General features: G+C 39.1%; 1 non-coding gene across 1 annotated transcript; it reads right to left on the bottom strand.

The window, feature by feature from the left end:
* Positions 1-17,260: 17,260 nt before the first annotated feature.
* LOC141638658 (small nucleolar RNA R71) lies at positions 17,261-17,367 on the bottom strand. The gene has a single exon (XR_012542174.1). It is a non-coding gene; the product is annotated as a small nucleolar RNA R71 (small nucleolar RNA).
* Positions 17,368-20,030: the final 2,663 nt, after the last annotated feature.

The raw sequence follows: 20,030 nt of genomic DNA, 5'->3' as shown, positions 1-20,030 counted from the left end.
TAGACATCCTTCTGTCCACGTGTCAGCACCACAGCGAAAATTTTCCCGCTCAACATTTTGCCTAATACCGAGCTATCTTCTCTCTCACACACATTGTATTAACCCTAATTGTTCCTTCTATTGTCGCTGCTCTCTTCTCTCTCACACATGGTTCCTTCTCCTTCCCTTCATATTCTGGAATCCTCCCCTACAAAATGAAAAACTCTCCATATCCGGATCTATTATACTCCGTATTGATTAAATGAGGTAATCATCAACTGATGTACAACGGTGCTATTGATTACAAAAACAGAATCAAAGAGGTGCGTAGTCTGTAAATTTCAGTTTAATAATTTTTGTTAATTACTAATTATCAATTTGTTTATACGTTTGTTTATGGTCATATAAGTTGGTATGTAGTTTTATGTTTTGTTCTTCCATATATGATACACCCCACCACGGCATGTTTCATACAGTTGAATAAAAGATGCATATAGACAAACAATTGGATACTACTCTGTATTATTTCCATTTCCCACTTCCGTTAGAAGGTATCGTATTCTTTATGATTTTTTTCTGGAATTCATTGTTGTCTCCCACCCAACCTTTTCCTAATTTTTTTGGTTCTATCCCCTTGAGTAATGCCTCTTTGAATAAAGGTTACCGGTTTCGCTTAATTACCTTACGAATCGTGAATTGATTCGCACAAATTACAGATTCGAATATCGAATTATGCTGTTTGGTTATAGTTTTATCAAAAATATGAATCGCTTATTTGTATTACGAATTAGTGTCGTCGTATTATGAATCTGGTAGCCGTGTTGGTAACTACCACTGAATGACATTTGAGATAGTTATTACACATTTTGTTTTAATCAATTATGTGTTGAATAGTCATATGATACTAATTGAGTTAAACACAGGGAGTGTATTGTTGGTGTGTTCTTATTTTCTGTTTTACACATCTTTGGACACCAATTTACAAATGATTTATCGGTTAATTCAGAAAAATAAAAAATAGTCCTCTTTTTAAATTACATTTTGGCCTATCTTTCAATGGTTTTAAAATCGGTATATAGTATCTTTTACATCCTATTCATTTGTTTATCTATTTTATTCCTTGATAAACAAATGATTGGTACGTAGGGAGTATTTCTTTACATGGTTTGTTATACGCGAATAAGAAAATTGTGTATATTGCTGATGATAAACTGGAGTTAGAAAGATGAAAAGCTTCATTATAGTTATCACGGGCTTCAGAAAATTTAGCTGCATGAACTTAGAATAGTTTGAAAACAGGTTAATTGTTAATTAGGTGGGGACACAATGGGAATAAGCTTCTATAGATTATGTTGATGAAAACCCACAGAGCCATAACTCTAGAAGTGATAAGCAGTAGATTAGTTAATTTGCATCATTTTGAAAAAATATGTTTCATGATTTTGAATCCTAATTTTCAAGTATCTATCTATACAACAACAACATTACCCTGCAAATAATAATTTCCGCAAATGCGGGGTAAGAAGTGGTCGGATGTCTGTGGCCTTACCCTTTGTGTTAGCAACACAAAGAAGTACATTTGAGAATAATGACCCAAGATGAAAATTATTTGTTTTTCATAAAATAAGTGAATTTGACACTTGGACACGCACCCGTGTCAGTTAATCGAGTCCGAGCAAGGTAGCTTAATATACACTAACATTCATTTGTCTATACTCTATATCTCTTTGTAATAGTGTTTAATCATTCTCAGAGGAGGGCTCTGCAATGCAATCGAACACCCTGTAAGTATAGTTTTCATAGTAACTTGAGGATTGAGGAATTTTGATCGGATTAGCAATATGCTGTTGTCAAAATAAAAATAAAATAAAATATGCAATTCAAATACTGTTTGATTAAATCTCTATGAGCTTTTGCTAAAAGTTTTAGCTTCTTAGTAATTTATAAATTACAAATATCATTATTCATGGTCTGATCTACATAAGAGAGCATAGGCCATTGACTCGAAATGCCGTAGGTTTCATATAGAGATGTAAACCAATCCCATATTCTTACTTTATGTACGTCCTTGTGTGCATTATAATTATGAGTGTGATGTTATTTATGTAGAGGAATTTTGGGTTAGAATCTCCTCGGTGATGAACATATATTTTTTTTTTTTTTGGTCTAAACCATCCGGTAATCCGAACCACACGTTAGTTAATCCGGATTCCGGATTCAGGGCGTGTCAAAGATTACGATATTTAAACCCCCTCACAATCGCAGATTGTGATCGATCCATGAGACTCTCCCTACCAAAACCTTGTTTTAAATTACTTTCGCTACCATGCGCGCCAACCAACAATTGGTAACATATTTTTTTTTTTACAATGCCTATATATATCCCCGTGCAACTTTGCACGGGTTTTAACCTAGTTCATTTAGTAAATAGGGAATTAGTTAAAAGAGGGTTATCTCACCTCTGACTTTCTAAGATTATCAGATTATTCCTTTTTGGAATTAGGATAACTAGATAAGATGAGATGAGATAAGATAAGTCCTTTGTTGTCTTCAATGTCTACAACAATACATAGCATTCTACGATGGTCCAACCTCTCTTCTCGAGCTGCTCAAATGCTTGCTCAACTTTGTGTTGCTACTTTCGTTAATATAAACAACTTAATGTTACAAGCACTGACTGACTATTCAATTAATCAGTAAGTCTCCCTTGTGACGGGTATATCCGTCACGAGCTTGGGACGGGTCAAGTAATACCATGTGAGGTAGATAAGACAAAACAGAATGCTACTCCTTAGTACTTTGCTTTTGTCTTATCTATCCCAAATGGGTTATATTTGACCCGTCGCAAGCTTGCGACGGATTTGTCCGTCACAAATGGGAATTTGTGTCAATTAACAATAGGTCTCCCTTGTGACGGGTTACCATTTGTGGCGGATATTTTGTGAGTTAAATGATAACAAAATGGGTTAGTGGAGAAAGGGGACCACATGAATAGTATTGCAGAGAGAGAAAAAAAAGTGGATTTCTTTTTGAGGTAAAATGGTATCCAAATAAAGAGCCGACGGATATGTCTTAATCACAAACAAGAATTTGTGGTCAATTAATAGGTTACTATTTGTATTGAGTAGTCTTTTTTACATTATTATTATGTAAGACCGCCTTACACGAGAATTACTAATACCATGAATGCATATGCATCAAATATCAATAGTTAAAAACAATTTTGAGTTTATCTTAAATTTTTTCGTAAGTTATTGGTTGACTCTATTAAATGTTTCTAAAGTTAAATCACAACAAACTCCCTTTTTATTTTTCTTGACTAGGAACATACTTCACCAGTTTTCAAGTTGATTCGAACACCCATTTACCTCTTATGACGATTATAACTATAAAGGTGTATGAATTATAGTTTCATAACGGGTTTGTTCTGAGACCAACACGGGTTTCAAATATGGAGTATGTTATAAATAAAACCTGCTCAATAGCTTTATCAATTAAACTTGCCCCCAATGTCATTGAGGAGTTAATGTATACTTCTTCCTTACCATTGTTGTCAGAATCCCGATTCAGATCCTACGATTCTATCATGGTTGTAAAATCTTACGATCCTATTCATTTGAAACTTTCTATAGATAGGATCATTATAAAACCCAACGATGACCTTACGATCTGATTCCATGGTAAAAATATTAATATATAATAATTTTATATAATGACATCGTAAAACCCAAATTTCAGGTAAGTTGTAGAAACATGGTCATACAATGATACTAAAATTATTAATTATCAATATTTTATAGATATATTAATAAATATGTGTTTTGATCTTCGATTCGATCCTACTCTCCCGATTCTAATAACATTACTCTCTACCTTGTATATGCTGACCTCGTCGGCTTATATTCAATACAACTGGGTGACTGTAAAAGGATAAAAATTACACCGTACAATTTGGCAGCAGCTCCAAATCTAATTAAATGAGGCGAAACTTTAATTATACATCAAAATATAATGAGAAGAAATCAATTATTACACAATGACATCATCAGGCATTGACTGGCTTCAACCTGTATTCAAAAGGTATAACCAGAAGAGTAAAGGGGAGGCTACATAAGATTACAAAACGTAGAGAAAGTGACAAATGAGAAAATGTCGTTCTTAGAAGTCTCTTCAGGTTGCTCTGAAATAGTCTTTACCATAATGTTAGTTACCCTTCTTGAACAAAATGTCGAAAATAGAGTTCTTCCGCAAACTGAATATTGCAGGAGACTGTTGTCTTTTGGGCACAAGAGATAAACCCACTGAGCGCAGTTGAGTTGCTTGGCCTCTCTAGATGTGATATTGTATCCATAGACCTGAAATGCCAACAAACATGACAATCTCTTAAAATATAACCTTATTAAACTCACCTAGACCTGTCAAACGGGTCGGGCGGGTCGGGTCCCGGGTCGGGTCATACGGGTTGGGTCAGAATACGGGTCGGGTCGGGTCAGAAACGAGTCGGGTTATACGGGTCACGGGTCGGGTTAGGGTCAGAATACGGGTCAAGAAATAATTTCTAACGTCTTTTTTAAATGATTTTTTTAATTTAAAAAATATTTTTTTAAAATGTAAATCAAATTTAAAATTAATATTTTAATCATATTCAACGTTTACATTAATTATATTGACATAATTATTAAAATAAAGTTTTTTTAATAATTATTTTATTATTAAATATTATAAAAGTTATATAAAATTAACTTTTTAGTTTTTTTTGTAATTTTCAATAATTAAAAAAATACTTTTTTAACTATTTTTTTCAAATATAATATATAAATATTAATATTTTCATAAAATTCTTGATTTACCTTTGACTAATCTGGTCGACCCCGTTCAGTCGGGTCTTGACCCTAAAATAACGGGTCATTTCGGGTTCGGGTCAAACGGGTCGCGGGTCGAAAAAACCGGGTTTGTAACCCTAAGAAAACGGGTCGGGTCGGGTCGGGTCGGGTTTTCAGGTCGGGTCGAATTTTGACAGGTCTAAACTCACCCCATGAAACCAAAGTTCAATCTAACACGCCAGGTAGGTTCTAATAAGTCGATTTAAATTTCAAGACATCCTTAAATCATTAATATTTTCCGAACATGGGTAAGAATGATAAAATTTATACACTACAAAAACATTTTATCCATATAAATATTAATGTAAACTTCATAATATTCTCAAATTTCAATTTTTATTTTAAAATTAAAGTCAAACCACCTTGATAAACAAAAATATGCAAAGACAAGGTAGTAGTGTAGTATGTTACTGTAACACACTAACACCCCATTTATTTAAGAGCCTGTACTAGGCAGTTTTAGATAAATGTAAGTGTTATCATCTCAGTTGCCTGAGGTAGTGATTACAAAGATAAACGAAACCACAGTACTTTAAATAAGTTTAGCAATTAAAGGCCTTTATTACATTGTTCCAAACTTAATAACTGTAAAGTAAATTAAATACATCTGCAGCGGAAACTAAATTAAACGAAATAACAAAAGTAGTTATCCAAGCTAAGTGATCTAGACGTCTACGTATCCATCCAAGCCTCACACCATCCCGTGCTCACATCTAAGCGAACTCAAGTACATGTCAATCAATCTGCTCCCCAATAATTGGTTCATCACAGGTGTTTAACAAATACACTGTCAACCAAACGATTGAGTAGGAATAACAATCTAAAGACAATAAATAAGGGTAACACGACGATGTAATTTATGCAATGCAACACAAATAAAACCGAGCTCATAACCCTCAACCTCAAGTTGATTAGACACACCAGAGACAGGCCTGCATCGCCCGCCTGGGGCCTTACACCACCACAAAGGTATATAAACGGTGTCTGCCAGAATAAATCTGAATAAGTCACCCGAGGGCTCTTACCATCACGTATGCCAGTAAGTTTAAAATACGTCGCCCGAAGGCTCTTTACCATGACGTCTGCCAAATAACTCAAATGACCAATGCATATATCATGTTAATGAATTCAACCAATATTATAACAACCATTAACCAATCATAGAAATAATATTCCAACCCAATCAATTGACCAAATACGTATAAACCTCATATAGTCGAAGTAGAACAAGACAGTCAAGTAGAATTGTTATCCTACCGTTTCAGCAATACTCCAAATTACGCAATCAACTAAAAATATTTTTCAGTAAATCCGTCACCTGGCAATTACGATAAACATAATTACTAACTTAATCAATTCATTTAATTAATTAAACTAATTATAATTCAATCACCTTAATTATATCTTACCGTATTAATAATACAAAACCCGTTTTAAACAAATCCAAATCAATCAACTAATCCCGTTTAAATCTCGTGTTCAAAACCCGCACATTCCCCCCAAACATACATGGTTTCAACCGTGTTTATACCCTTGCACACCCCACAACCTGTGTCACAACACCACCCCAAAACAAACCTGTCTAACCAACGGCCACAACCCCGACAACGACCACCCTTACACCTCTTAAACCCCCATACTCCAAGTGCCTTACCAGGACCACTCGGGTATAAAGATGCTACCATCTCGGTTGCCGAAGCGAAATGATAATCATAAGACAATAACGAAAACAAAGATTTAATTAGTATAAAGTTAAGTGAAAGGTTACAATCCAAAACCAAATACCAAAATACGGTTACATGTTCTCAAAATCAACTGTCTACTCTACTAAATGAAATATTTAATAAACTACTCAGGCTACAGCGGAAGACTCTATCATCTGAAGATGGTTGAGCAGATTAAGATGATCAGGGAAAGGATGAGAGCGGCTCAGGATAGGCAAAAGAGTTATGCAGATCTACATCACTGGGATATAGAGTTTCAGGTTGGGGATAAGGTTCTTCTGAAAGTGTCTCCTATGCGTGGGGTTATGAGATTTGGGAAGAAAGGCAAGGCAGTCGAAGTTCATAGGGCCTTATGAGATCTTAGAGCGGGTTGGAGAGGTTGCATATCGTGCAACTTTACCACTACATTAGAGAGAGTGCATAATGTGTTTCATGTATCTCAGCTGCGGAAGTATGTGAGTGATCCGTCACATGTGTTAGAGGCAGAGAGCTTAGAGCTAGATGAGTCCTTGTCATATCTTGAGGTGCCTAAGCAGATTCTTGACCGGAAGGTTAGGAAGTCTAGGAGTGGTGAGACAGTTTTGCTTACGATCCTTTGGTCTAACCACGAGTCTGAGGAAGCTACATGGGAGGCAAAGGAGTCCACGAGAGAGCGTTACCCTTTCCTTTTTGATCAGGTATGTATGGTTACGGGGACGTAACCTTGTTTCTTTTAGGGGGGTAGGAGATGATCGCGAAGAGTTTTTAAGATCTTTTATACCTTTTTCATCTTGTGTCGGTATGTTTGTTCTGGTCGAGTCGGGTTGAGTTTGGGTTAGTAACATGTTTTATGTTGAGTTTTGTTTTGGTTGTTGAGTCGGGAGTGTTGTAGTGTGTGTCTTTGTTTTGTTGTGGCTTGAACTTCGGGGACGAAGTTCTTTTTAAGGAGGGAAGACTGTAATACTACGGTTTTATGAGTCTCTGGGTACTCTATCGAGTGGACCTTACTCTGTCGAGTAAGGGTGTGTTGCGTTTTAAAACAGTTTCTGACCTGTTGGGTACTCGATCGAGTAACCTTGATACTCGATCGAGTAGGAGGCCCTCGATCGAGTATGTCAGCTACTCGATCGAGTAGTCGGTTTATGGGGGGATGATTTGTCGGGTTTTGTTAATAATGCGATTTAATATATAATCACTTCCGTCACTTTCTTAAGACACTTTTACAAACCTAATTACTTTCAAAAGAGAAACAATCTACGTTCTTCGCATCAATCGCATTGTTGGCAAATCCCAGAGCTTGGAAGGTCGAAATTCGTCTTTCTTTATACCTTTGTAATCCTTGCGTCGAGGGTAAGATCTACGTACTGTTTTTATGGTATTTCGTTAAAGTTAGTTAAACCCTAATTTGGGGATTTGGGGGTTTTGTTGTGTTTCTTGATTGGTAGTAATTGTATGATTGTATGTTAGGAGGAGGATTCGTAGAAGATGCCTTTTGATAACAGCTGTTGAGATCGTCTGATTGTGTTGCTTTCCAGGTAGGGTTTCCCTACTCAGTATTAGTCCCATAATGCGTTGTTGGTGTTTTGTGATTGTTGAATATTATCATAATCGTATTGTGACGTTTGTTGGATTTGGTTGTTGATAGTAGTTGTGATTGATTGTATCTGTCTGTGTTCTTCGGGGCGCGTCCCTGGCTGAGTGGAGTCACTTGCGGGAGTGGATTCACGCCCATTATTCGCCTTCTGTGGAACCCGCCACAGAAGGGATGTGCACATTAAGGAATTTGGGTTTATCGCTCAATGGAGATGAGCGGGGATTAGGTGGGAACGCAGTGCGGTCCCCAGCGACGGCGTGGAGTGACCTGTTGCGATGGGCACTCTGGCAGGGCTACACACTTTAGTGTGTAGTCAGTATTGTGGAGTTGGGAACGGAGTTTGGAGTATATCTGTGATGATTGAGCTGTGTTGTTTGTTGTATTGTTGGATTATATAAATTGTGTGATTAGTACTGACCCCGTTTATTGTTTTAAAAAGCGTGGTGATCCATTCGGGGATGGTGAGCGATTGTTGAGCGCGGTATGAGTCGAGTTACATGGGATAGGCCGGATGTGCCACTTTCGGATGATAGAGTCTTCATTTGTGCTTTGAGTAGTTTATTAAACATTTCATTTAGTAGAGTAGTGATACTGTCGTTTCGTACCAAAAATAAAATACCTAAGTACTACTAACAGAAGTCAGCGGTAAGTAGGGTCGATCTCCACAGGGAGGCTAAATTGCTATCTATCATTAAACTCGATGCAATCGGGGTGTCACGAAAAGGGGTTTTGAATTGATTGTAAACTAACTAAACTACTAAAACTAAAGGCAAGAGAAGGGAATAAAGGAAATTAAAAATAAGAGAAAGGAAGTATGCTAGAGTCGGTCTCTGGTGGCGGCTATCGAGATCTTATACTATCGGGAATACTAAGGCGATTAGACTATTGATAAGAAGAGCTATGGTCGTCACCTTTCGGTCCTTAAACCGCCCTAGGCGTAAAACGACTTAACTTTCGCCCTCACTACAATACCCTATTGTAATTAAGCAAGCCTTCCCTTCCAATCTTTCGATCTAGGTCGGGGTTAACTAAATTTATGGTCTCCTGCATGCATTCATTCGACCGGATAACAATTAAATTGCCTAATACAATTCCTATCGCAAGACTAATCTATAAAAAACAATTAAAACATTGCTACCACGGCTTCCCTAATCCTAACATACTACGGGGAATTAGCTACGCATAATTAAAGGGGAAGCAAGAAATAAAATAAGAACAATAATAAACATTAAGTAATTAAAGAGAAAAAGGGAGAGAAATTACTGTAAATAAATGAGCCGGAAATAAGCAAGAACAGAAGTAACAGTGTATATGAAAATAAGAGAGGAGAGGAGAGAAGTAAAGTGTGTGTGAGAGAGTCTTTATAATAACATACTGACTCCCTATTTATAAGAAAATAGGATTAGCTAAACCTAATGACGGAATTAAACCTAAAAAGCCCAGCCCGTCAGCAAAATCCAGTCGATCGACTAACTAAAGGCTCTCGATCGAGTGATATTCCTTAGCATTCCTCTCGATCGAGAACAATACCTCTCGATCGAGGACTTCTTTCCCTTTAATCACTCGATCAAGAATAGGTAGCTCTCGATCGAGCAAATGGGCTCTCGATCGAATAGAAATAGTTCTCGATCGAGCACTTCTCAAATACGTAATTCACCTTCACATGACCGAACTTCAAACGGCTGCCATTTCTTCGTTACTTGGTCAAACAAGGTGATTCCGGTGGCATTGGAAAGCTAAAAGGACAAACTTTCATATCCAATTAGAATCACCTGAATATCTGTTGTAGAACCCGAGATATGGCTCTCCAAAGTAGGCATTAGCAATTTGAAGTTCTTCCTTTGCTCGCCTAGCTATCTTTCTTCTTTGCGCATCTCAAGATAGCTACATTCCCGCTCCAAATTCACTCTTCCTCCAAATGCATGCTAAAAGGATGGTAAAAGGCTTGATTTCACTACTTTTGGGTTCATTCCTGCAAATAAGACAAAACAAACCAAAGTAGCATATTCGGGGCATTTCGTAGCATAAAACCACGATAAAAGCATAAAGATACGCGCATAAATTAGGCTAAAAAGACTATATAAAATGCACGTATCAAGTAGACAGTTGGTTTTGAGAACATGTAACCGTATTTTGGTATTTGGTTTTGGATTGTAACCTTTCACTTAACTTTATACTATTTAAATACTGTTTCGTTATTGTCTTATGATTATCATTGCCTCGGGAAACCGAGATGGTAGCATCTTTATACCTGAGTGGTCCTGGTAAGGCACTTGGAGTATGGGGGTGTTACAAAATGGTATCAGAGCGACGATCCTGAAACCTGTAACCAATGAATCTAATGAATATAGGGAGTCAATTAAAATGAACCCGGGGTAAAGGTTGTAGGAGCTAATGCAAAGACTTAGGAGATGTCTTAAAGTCGCGAACTTGCCCTACAATTTTGAACCGGTCACCTGGGGGGGTATATGTCAAGGTCATATGTGGTGTTTGTTAGCTTGTATGTGAATGTGACGATATATGTTGTGAATTGATGGATGTTGGGAGTAGAAGATTGATATGGTGATTGAAAAGTTAGTGAAGTATATATATATATATATATATATATATATATATATATATATATATATATGTTAGTTGTATAAGAAGCATGATGGTTGTTTATTACGTGGCATTTGATAACATGAAATAGTTGTTTTGATGATTGAATGAGGAGTTTTGTAGAATCGCATGCGTAGCTAGATTATAATGTTGAGTTTATAAAGTTGTACAGTATGATGGGATATGAGAGATAACATGCGGGTAGTATATACGAGTCAGCATGACTCGATCGAGTAGGGGGTACTCGATCGAGTAGGTGAGGTACTCGGTCGAGTGGGTCTGACTCGATCGAGTGGGTATTTGACGTTTTTATAACCAGAATCGTGTTTTTGGGTACTCGATCGAGTACATAGGGCACTCGATCGAGTAGGGGTCACTCGATCGAGTGGTCATGCTACTCGGTCGAGTATGTTAGAGATCGAAAGGTCCGTTTTGGGTCGATGTCGAGGCACTCGATCGAGTATGGTGGGCACTCGATCGAGTAGCCTCTACTCGATCGAGTAGGTTTAGGCACTCGATCGAGTGTGTTCTGGGCAGTCTGTTTTCGTGTTTTGGGGTTATAGTGCGTATGTTTATATCTACCCTTTCTTATATAGTTTCAAGATGCCGCCCAAAAGAAACACTTTGTATGCGAGAGCTGAGAGCATGAACATCGATGATGTCGTTAAGATGTTGGAGCATCAGGATGCTCTTACGGAGGCCCTAAAGAGAGTGGGAAAGGATAAGGAGGTTGATCACTCCAAGATCAACCTTTATATAGCTAGGTTTAACCCAAAAGAGTAAAAGGGGACCTGGGGAACCAAACTTTCTTGACAAGCGGCATCGTGATATGGAGAACATACTAGACACTGGTACACTTGTCCCGATGAGATGAGAGTGGAACAAGTGCATTCTACTTGGGAAGCAAACAAGTGGTGGGACAAGGTGAAAGTTAGTCTTGGGAGATGTATACGAAGCTTGGGCTTACTGCTATACCTTGGGAAGAGTTTCGGAGGGCTATGAGGAAAGAGTTTTTACCCCGAGCATGTGAGGAGTAAGTCGAGAGAGGAGTTTGACGGGTTTAGGATGACATCGATATGTCGATTCTTTGAGTACTACAAGCGATTTAATGAGAAGTCTAGGTATCTTTGATGACATGGGTTTGAGTGAGGAGAACCTAGCGGCGAGATTTGAGAGGGGTTGACCCCAAGATCATGGACAAGTTACCCGTGGGAGTCCTTGCGATGTTAAGGAAGCATATGAGAGGGCTGGGAGAGCTGAGAGGTTGGTGGAGATGGCTCGGGAGAGAGTAGTTGAGAAAGAAAGGTCGAGAGTGAAGGTGGTGGCCAATCTAGCCACAAGAAAGGCAACCACAATCGAGCTAGAGCGTTTTCTTAAAGTCGGGATACGATCTTGGGGCTTCCTTTGGGCGTGGCCGTATGAGTGGTGGTGGTAGTTGGGGGATGACCTGCTATGGTTGTGGCGGTATAGGCCACAAGAGACATGAGTGCACGAGTGTACCTGGAGCTTTTCAGAGATCAGCTCAAGGGAGCTATTCTCAGGGGCCGACACAGAGTTATGCGAGCAATAGATCGACAGGGTCATGGTCTAACCGGGGAGGTCAGAGCTACCAGGGTGGAGGTAACCGCAATGGCGGTAATTCCTATCAGAAACTAGCTACAAATAACAACAACAATCAGGGGTCGGGTGCTAAGCCGACCAAATCAGCCAGTACTGTCCAGGGAGGTGGACAGAAGACCAGTGGAAAGTTGTTCATGATGGACAAGAAAACAACTGAGGACGATTCACATGTTATCACTGGTACTTTTCTTGTTAATGGTGTTCATACTTTTGTTTTGTTGGATTCGAGGGCATCTCAGTCGTTTGTATCTTCGAGTCATGTTAAACGGTTGGGTTTGAGGGTATATAAGTCTGTAAGTGAGAAAGTTTTTATACCTTCGGGTGAGTCTGTATCATGTGGGAGGTTGTATAGGGATGTATCTATGATAGTTGGGCAAGTTGATCTACCTGTAGACTTGTTAGAGTTTCCTTTTGATGGCTTTGAGATGATAGTCGGGATGGATTGGTTGGGAAAGTATAAAGCTAAGATAGACTGTCATCACAAGAAAGTGTCTTTGAGAGGTCCTAAGGGTGTTAGTGTGTCTTATCATGGGTTTGTGGTCAACCCCAGAGTTAAGTTGATTGCAGCTGTGACCTTGAAGTCTTATTTGAGGAAGGGATGCCCTTTAATCTTGTGCCATGTGAGAGATGACCGGATAGAGAGTCCGACGGTTGATCAGATACCAGTGGTGGGTGAGTTTGCGATGTTTTTCCGAGGATATTAAAGGTTGCCACCGAAGAGGGAGATAGATTTCACAGTTGAGTTGAAACCGGGGACGGGGCCTATCTCTAAGGCACCGTACCGGATGGGTCCTAAGGAGATGAAAGGAGCCCAGGAAACAGTTAAATGATCTGATAGAGAAGGGATATATTAGACCTCGTGTATCACCGTAGGGAGCACCAGTTCTTTTTGTGAAGAAGAAAGATGGGAGCTTGAGATTGTGTATAGACTACAGGGAGCCGAACCGAGTGACGGTGAAGAACAAGTATCCTTTGCCAAGGATAGATGACCTGTTTGATCAGTTAAGTGGTGCATCAGTCTTTTCCAAGATTGATTTGAGGTCGGGGTACCATCAGGTGAAGATTAGAGAGTTGGACATACCGAAGACAACTTTCACGTCGAGGTATGGCCATTATGAGTATGTGGTGATGCCGTTTGGGTTATCTAATGCACCAGTTGTGTTTATGGATTTGATGAACAGAATCTTCATAGAGTTTTTGGACAAGTTTGTGGTGGTGTTTATCGATGACATCTTAGTCTACTCCAAGACTAAGGAGGAGCATGAGGAGCATCTAAGGATTGTGTTGCAGACCTTGAGGGAGCATGAGTTATATGCTAAGTTTGTCTAAGTGTGAGTTCAGTTAGAGAAAGTTGATTTTCCGGGGCATGTGATCTCTAAGGATGGGGTAGTGGATCCTAAGCAAAGATTGAGGCGGTGACAAAGTGGGAAGCACCAAAGAATGTTCTTGAGATCGGGAGTTTCTTGGTTTAGCCGAATCTGCAGACGGTTCGTGAAAGATTTCTCCAAGATTGCTAGACCTATGACAGCTTTGATGAGGAAAGAGAACAGGTTTCGTTGGGATGAGAGTTTTGAGACGGCGTTCCAAACATTAAAGGAGCGTTTCACTACAGCTCCTATCTTAGCATTTCCTGAAGGGATCGAGAACTTTGAGGTTTATACATATGCCTCAAAGAATGGGTTGGGATGTGTGTTGATGCAGAACGGGATGGTGATTGCCTATGCTTCTAGGCAATTGAAGCCTTATGAGGAGAACTACCCTACACATGATCTAGAGTTGGGTGCTGTGGTGTTTGCTCTCAAGATATGGAGACATTACCTTTATGGGGCGACATTTAAGGTATTTTCGGATCACAAGAGTCTCAAGTACATCTTCACTCAAAAGGAGTTGAACATGAGACAGAGGAGGTGGATGGAGCTGATTGGCGATTATGACATGGATATTATCTACCATGAAGGGAAAGCCAAAGTTGTTGCAGATGCTTTGAGTAGGAAGAGTGTACATTCTTTGTGTACATCTCTATCTTTGATGAGGTTGAGAGATGAGGTGGGGAGGTTTGGGATACATATGATGTAGAGAGGGGATGCCATGGGAGATTTGACAGTGCATCCTGATCTTTATGACGATATTCGAGGTAAACAGGCGTTGGATCCCAAGATAGTTTAGTGGAGAGCTAGAGTAGAGAAAGGGACAGTGTCTCAATTCTCTATTCATACAGATGGTAGTTTGAGGTTTGATGGTAGGTGGTGTGTCCCTAATGATGAGGAGCTGAAAAAGACAATCATGACAGAGGCACATTGTACACCGTATTCAGTACATCCAGATGGTGACAAGCTGTACAAGAATTTAAAGAACACGTTCTGGTGGCCTGGGATGAAAAAAGAAACAGCTGAGTTTGTGGCCCATTGTTTGACATGCCAGAGAGTTAAACGGGAACAGCGACGACTGATGTGACCATAATTAGCGCATATTTAGCCCTCAAATTAGCCTTGTTCCCATGCTTTTTAGTGCATATTTGGGTCATTTATTGTCTTTAGTTCTTTGTTTTGCATATTCTTTGAGATTTTGATCCCTTGGTAGGAAAGGAGTGCAAATCTTGCATTTTCATGGCAAAACGAGACTAAATTGATTGAATTCAATGACCAAGCATCAAGGAGAGACAAGATTAGAAGGCCTTTGTACATATTATAGTAGATGAGCAATGTTGAGGATGGATCCTTGCATCCCCAAGGAAATCCCCAAGGATTTTATGAAGGAAAGGAAGAAAAGAAGAAAGAAATGAAGGCATCCGGAACCCGTGCGGATTGACTGGAAGACGCCCATCCTCCACAACACAATCCGTGCGTCTTCCTTCAAAGACGCCCGGGTAGCAAGCCCAGAAGACGCCCGGATTCCCTTGAAGACGCCCGGGCAGAGGCTCCTGAATCCGCCCGTCTCGTGCCTAAGACGCACGGATTCCAGCCCAGCACGAATCCGTTTCTTCAAGCTTCAAAGAAAGAAGCCCTTCCTTCGAAAAATACCGGCGTCTCCCTGCTCAATCTAAAAAGTGTAATTACTAGTTTAGCCCTTAGTTAACCCTAATGCATCCACCTAATTTCCACTATAAATACCCCATTAGTCTAATTAGAAGAGCATGTTCTTCTTATCAATTATTAGAGTAGTTAATATCAATCAAATCTCTCTTTAGTATTGTAATCAACAATTAATCAAGTTTTAATACAAGTTTTATTTCCTTAATCTCTCTTTTGTTCATCCTTTATTTTGGATAATTGAAGATTATTTGGGTTATTATTGGGAGATTGACAACCTCTCAATCAAGCATCAAGTACTTCTTTTATTCTTTGCTTTATTATTGGAATCATTAGTAGGTATAATTCTCTTAATCCCTTTTTAATTATTGTTAATTACTTTCATTTATTCAACATGTTTCCTTTTGTTGGTATGATTGACAACCTTGCTAGCATGATCAACATGATAATGAGTGAGTAGTGACCTAGCTAGGGTTAATGGGTAATTAGGGAAAACCAACATGGGGAATGATTCATGCTTAAATTAATATGCTTTCATGTTTTATTTGCTTGCTTGTTTTGATCTCAACTCATGCACATGTTATGTTTGATGAAATGTGAGCCTATGAATCCTTGCATTTTTTACCCATCACCTATCTTTTCAATGAGACTTGTAAAACATAAACCAACTCGAGTCTCATTAGACCATGCATGTTGTTGAGTAGGAAAGACTAAGTCGACTTATAGGTGTTGTACAATCTAATCGATTCGGCTCCGGGACCCAAACTTTCCTAGGATTGTAAGATATAACCCAACTCAATCCATCACAACAATAATTGCTTGCTTATAATTTGAGAACATGTTTGTATGATCAATTCCCATGATTCCCCTATGACCCCATGATACCCTAGTGCTTTTTATCAATTGTTTACAACCCTTTTAATTCATCTTGCTTATTTACTTTTATTGCTATCTAGTTAGTGACCTTCTACATCAACCCAAATTGTGACACCCCTAAGACACCACTAGTTTCAATAGAAATCTCATCTTAATTCCCGTCCCTTGGGATCCGACCTTTACTTGCCTCTTTACTAATTGTAGAGTTGTTTGTGAAGTTATAAACTGTGTTTGATTGGATGTGTGACGACCAACTCTTTGTCCATATCAAAATGGCGCCGTTGCCGGGGACGGTGTTACCTTGATTTAGATTTTCTTATATTGTTATTAGTTGTGTCTTTCTTTGCCTTGGGTAAGTAAAACTCCTCAAGGTTTGTTCTAATTGCTTTCAAGTTGTTTGATATTTTGCATGTCTAGAAGGTCACAAGGTGATTTGTTACCTTTTGATCGTGAAATTGAAAGAACTTTGACAAACAATAGAAGATTTGCTAGGAGGAATTTGAGAGGTATTAGTGAGGTTGTTCAACCAACTAGTGAGTTTGTCAACCCTTTTTGCAATAGAAGGAGAAGAAAACCCAACACAAAATACCACAAAATCAACCCACAATGCCTAAATTTTCATCACACTCCGTACCAACCGAGGAGAACCTACCAAATGGTACTCCCACACCAAAACATTTGACCGGAAATTTTATTGCCAAGTCCGCCTTTATCTAACTAGTTGAAAGGAGCCAATTTGGGGGATGCCTAGTGAAGACCCTCATTCTCATATGGAAACCTTTTGTGACTATTGTGATGCTATTTCTCAAACCGGCGTAACTCAAGACCAAATTAGATGGGTCTTATTTCCTTTTTCTTAATTGGCACCGCAAACAATGGTTGAAGGGACTTGATAAGGCCACCCTTGGAATAGATTCTTGGAAGAAGTTGGCTCTAGCTTTCTACAAAAAATTCTACCCACCGGAAAAGACTAACATGCTAAGAGCTCAAATTACGGGTTTTAAGCAAAGGGATGAAGAATCTTTGTATGAAGCTTAGGAGCGGTTCAAAGGAATTTGTCGCTCATGTCCTCATCATGGACTTAGCGAATGGTTCTTGGTACAACAATTTTGGAACGGTTTATATGAAGATTCAATGAACATTCTCAACATGGGATCAAATGGAATGTTCACCGAGTTGATGACAATCAAACATGGAACAAAATTGAAGAAATGGCAATCCACAATTCACAATATAGTAGGCCTCGCAAGGCTACTAGAGGAGGAAAGCATGAAGTGGACTCCGTTACTCAATTAGGTGCTCAACTAAGCTCCCATTGACACAATCAATTTGAAGTTTGAAAAAGCTATGGCTAGACTTGAAGAAAACTCAAAATCATCCAAAGCATCATGTTAATGCCATGACGGCATCCTCATCAATCCCAAGTGGGATATGTGAGAATTGTGGAACTTTGGGACATGACCAAAGTGAATGTAGGGGAACAAATGAACAAGTTAATGCTTTCCAAGCATATAAAGTGGTACCCCTTATTCAAATTTTTACAATGAAAACACCAAGTTCCATCCAAATCTCTCATACAAAAGCCAAAATGTTCAAAACCCTCAAACAACATACACTCCACCATCCATGAGAAACCAAAATCAAAGACCCTTTTACAATCAAAACCAAGGTTACCAAAATCAAAATCCATACAATCACCAAAATGACCAAGGTTTTGATGTTCAAAAAGCGGTCCTCCAAATGCAAAAAATCAACAAGAGTTTTTCACCAAATGCAAAAAGATAGCCAAGCAAAAGAAACCACCATCAACAACATTCTAGCTCACACCAAAATGTTGGAAACACAATTGACTCAACTAGCATCTTCAAGCTCACAAAGACAAAAGGGGCAATTACCACCTCAAAGTAATCCCTCAAGACATGAAACGGTTAGTGCCATTCACTTGAGAAGTGGTACAAGGTATGAAGCACCCAAGAAGCAAGTTGAGGATGAAGTTGTGGAAGCTAGTGAAAAGGAAGAAATTGTGCAAAACTCCAAAGATGGAGAATCATCAAAAGAAGAAGTTTCAAAGAAAAATGAAGACAAGGCCAAAGAGAAGGAGCCCATTGTGATTAGACTTCCTTTTCCAAGTCGTCAAGCCAAGCCCAAATTTGATGATCAACTTGGAAAGTTCATGGAAATTGTGAAGAATTTAGAAGTCTCAATTCCTTTCACGGAATTAATCAATCACGTTCCGGCCTATGCAAAATACATGAAAGACATCCTCACAAAGAAGAAGTCGATCCGGAAACTTGAGACTATCGCCTTCACTAAGGTGAGTAGTGCAATCCTTCAAGGGAGTTCACCTCCAAAACTTAAGGATCCGGAAAGCTTTCAATACCGTGTACCATTGGCGACACCACGATCAACAAAGCCTTATGTGATCTAGGGGCTAGTGTGAGTGTTATGCCATACTCGGTGAGTAAAAGGTTGGGGATGGGAGAGCTTAAATGCACCAACATCACACTTCAAATGGCCGATAGATCGACGAAGACACCATTAGGGATATGGGAAGATGTCCCCGTGCGAATTGGGAAGTTTTTCATCCCTGTGGACTTTGTCATTGTTGATATGGAAGAAGATTCCAACATTCCAATCATCCTAGGAAGACCTTTCCTTCTTACACACCGCAGTGCGGTGATTGATGTGAAACATGGAGAGCTCACTCTAGAGGTGGGAGATGAAAGCATAACTTTTAATCTTGACAAGACCATGAGAGCTCCTCGTTTGCATGAGCCATGTTTCATGATTGATCATTATAGCCGGAAAGATGAAAGGAAGAAATCGGAACTCCAATGGAAGAAGAAAATTGAAGATGCTCCATTCAAAGAGCAAGTGAATTGTGACAAGGAGAGCTTGCAAAGCTCATCAAAATCAAGCAAAGAAGAAGAGGATGGCCTCATTGGCCAAGAAAAGGAAATGGGAAAGTTGTCTCCATCAAATCAAGAGATTTTCAATGATCAACTCAATGAAGTTTGTGGTCTTTGGGACGACGAATTTGAAGGGATTTTTAATCCCTACATTGGGCATGCCATCGATCATAATCAACAACAAGGGCCACGGTCTATTGAGGACCTCTACCATAATAATGAACAAGCCTTTGATTACTTTTTCAAGGTGTTGAGCAACATCAACAACACCTTGAACATGCCCCCTTGACATCTCATCAAGAATAAGAGTTTGGTGGAGTCCTCCCTAAACCACCATTTGTAAATATTTCTAACTCCCTAACTTACATTTCAATTCTTATATTGCATTTTTGTCATTTTTGGATTTTTATTTACTTTGATCAAAATAATTGTCATGTTTGAGAGAAGTGAGGAAGGGACTAATAATTTCAATTAATGTGTAGTGCTTTACCTTAGTGTGGGGATGGCAATTGCCTAGGCTATCCATGCCTTAGTAGTGCCCCACAATGAAGAACACAAGCCTTGAAAGAAAGAATGGAAGAATGATAAAGGGATATGCAAAGTACACGGATGGAACCAATCCGTACAAAGGGAAGAATCCGAGCGGATTCCAGAGAATCCGCCCGTCTTATGCAATCCGAGCATATTGGGTAAAAGACGCCCGTCTTGAACATGAGCTGAATTTTTGAATTTTCTTGATCTGTTAAAGAATCCGAGCGGATTCCCGCATTCAAATCCGCCCGTCTTGAAAAATCCGTCCGTCTTGTAAAAAGACGCCCGTCTTTTGGGCCTGAAGA

The sequence above is a fragment of the Silene latifolia genome, unplaced genomic scaffold (assembly GCF_048544455.1).
Source record: "Silene latifolia isolate original U9 population unplaced genomic scaffold, ASM4854445v1 scaffold_208, whole genome shotgun sequence".
In the NCBI taxonomy this organism is placed as follows: domain Eukaryota; kingdom Viridiplantae; phylum Streptophyta; class Magnoliopsida; order Caryophyllales; family Caryophyllaceae; genus Silene; species Silene latifolia.
The sequence above is the reverse complement of the archived record's forward strand: the minus strand, read 5'-3'. Positions and strand labels throughout refer to the sequence as shown.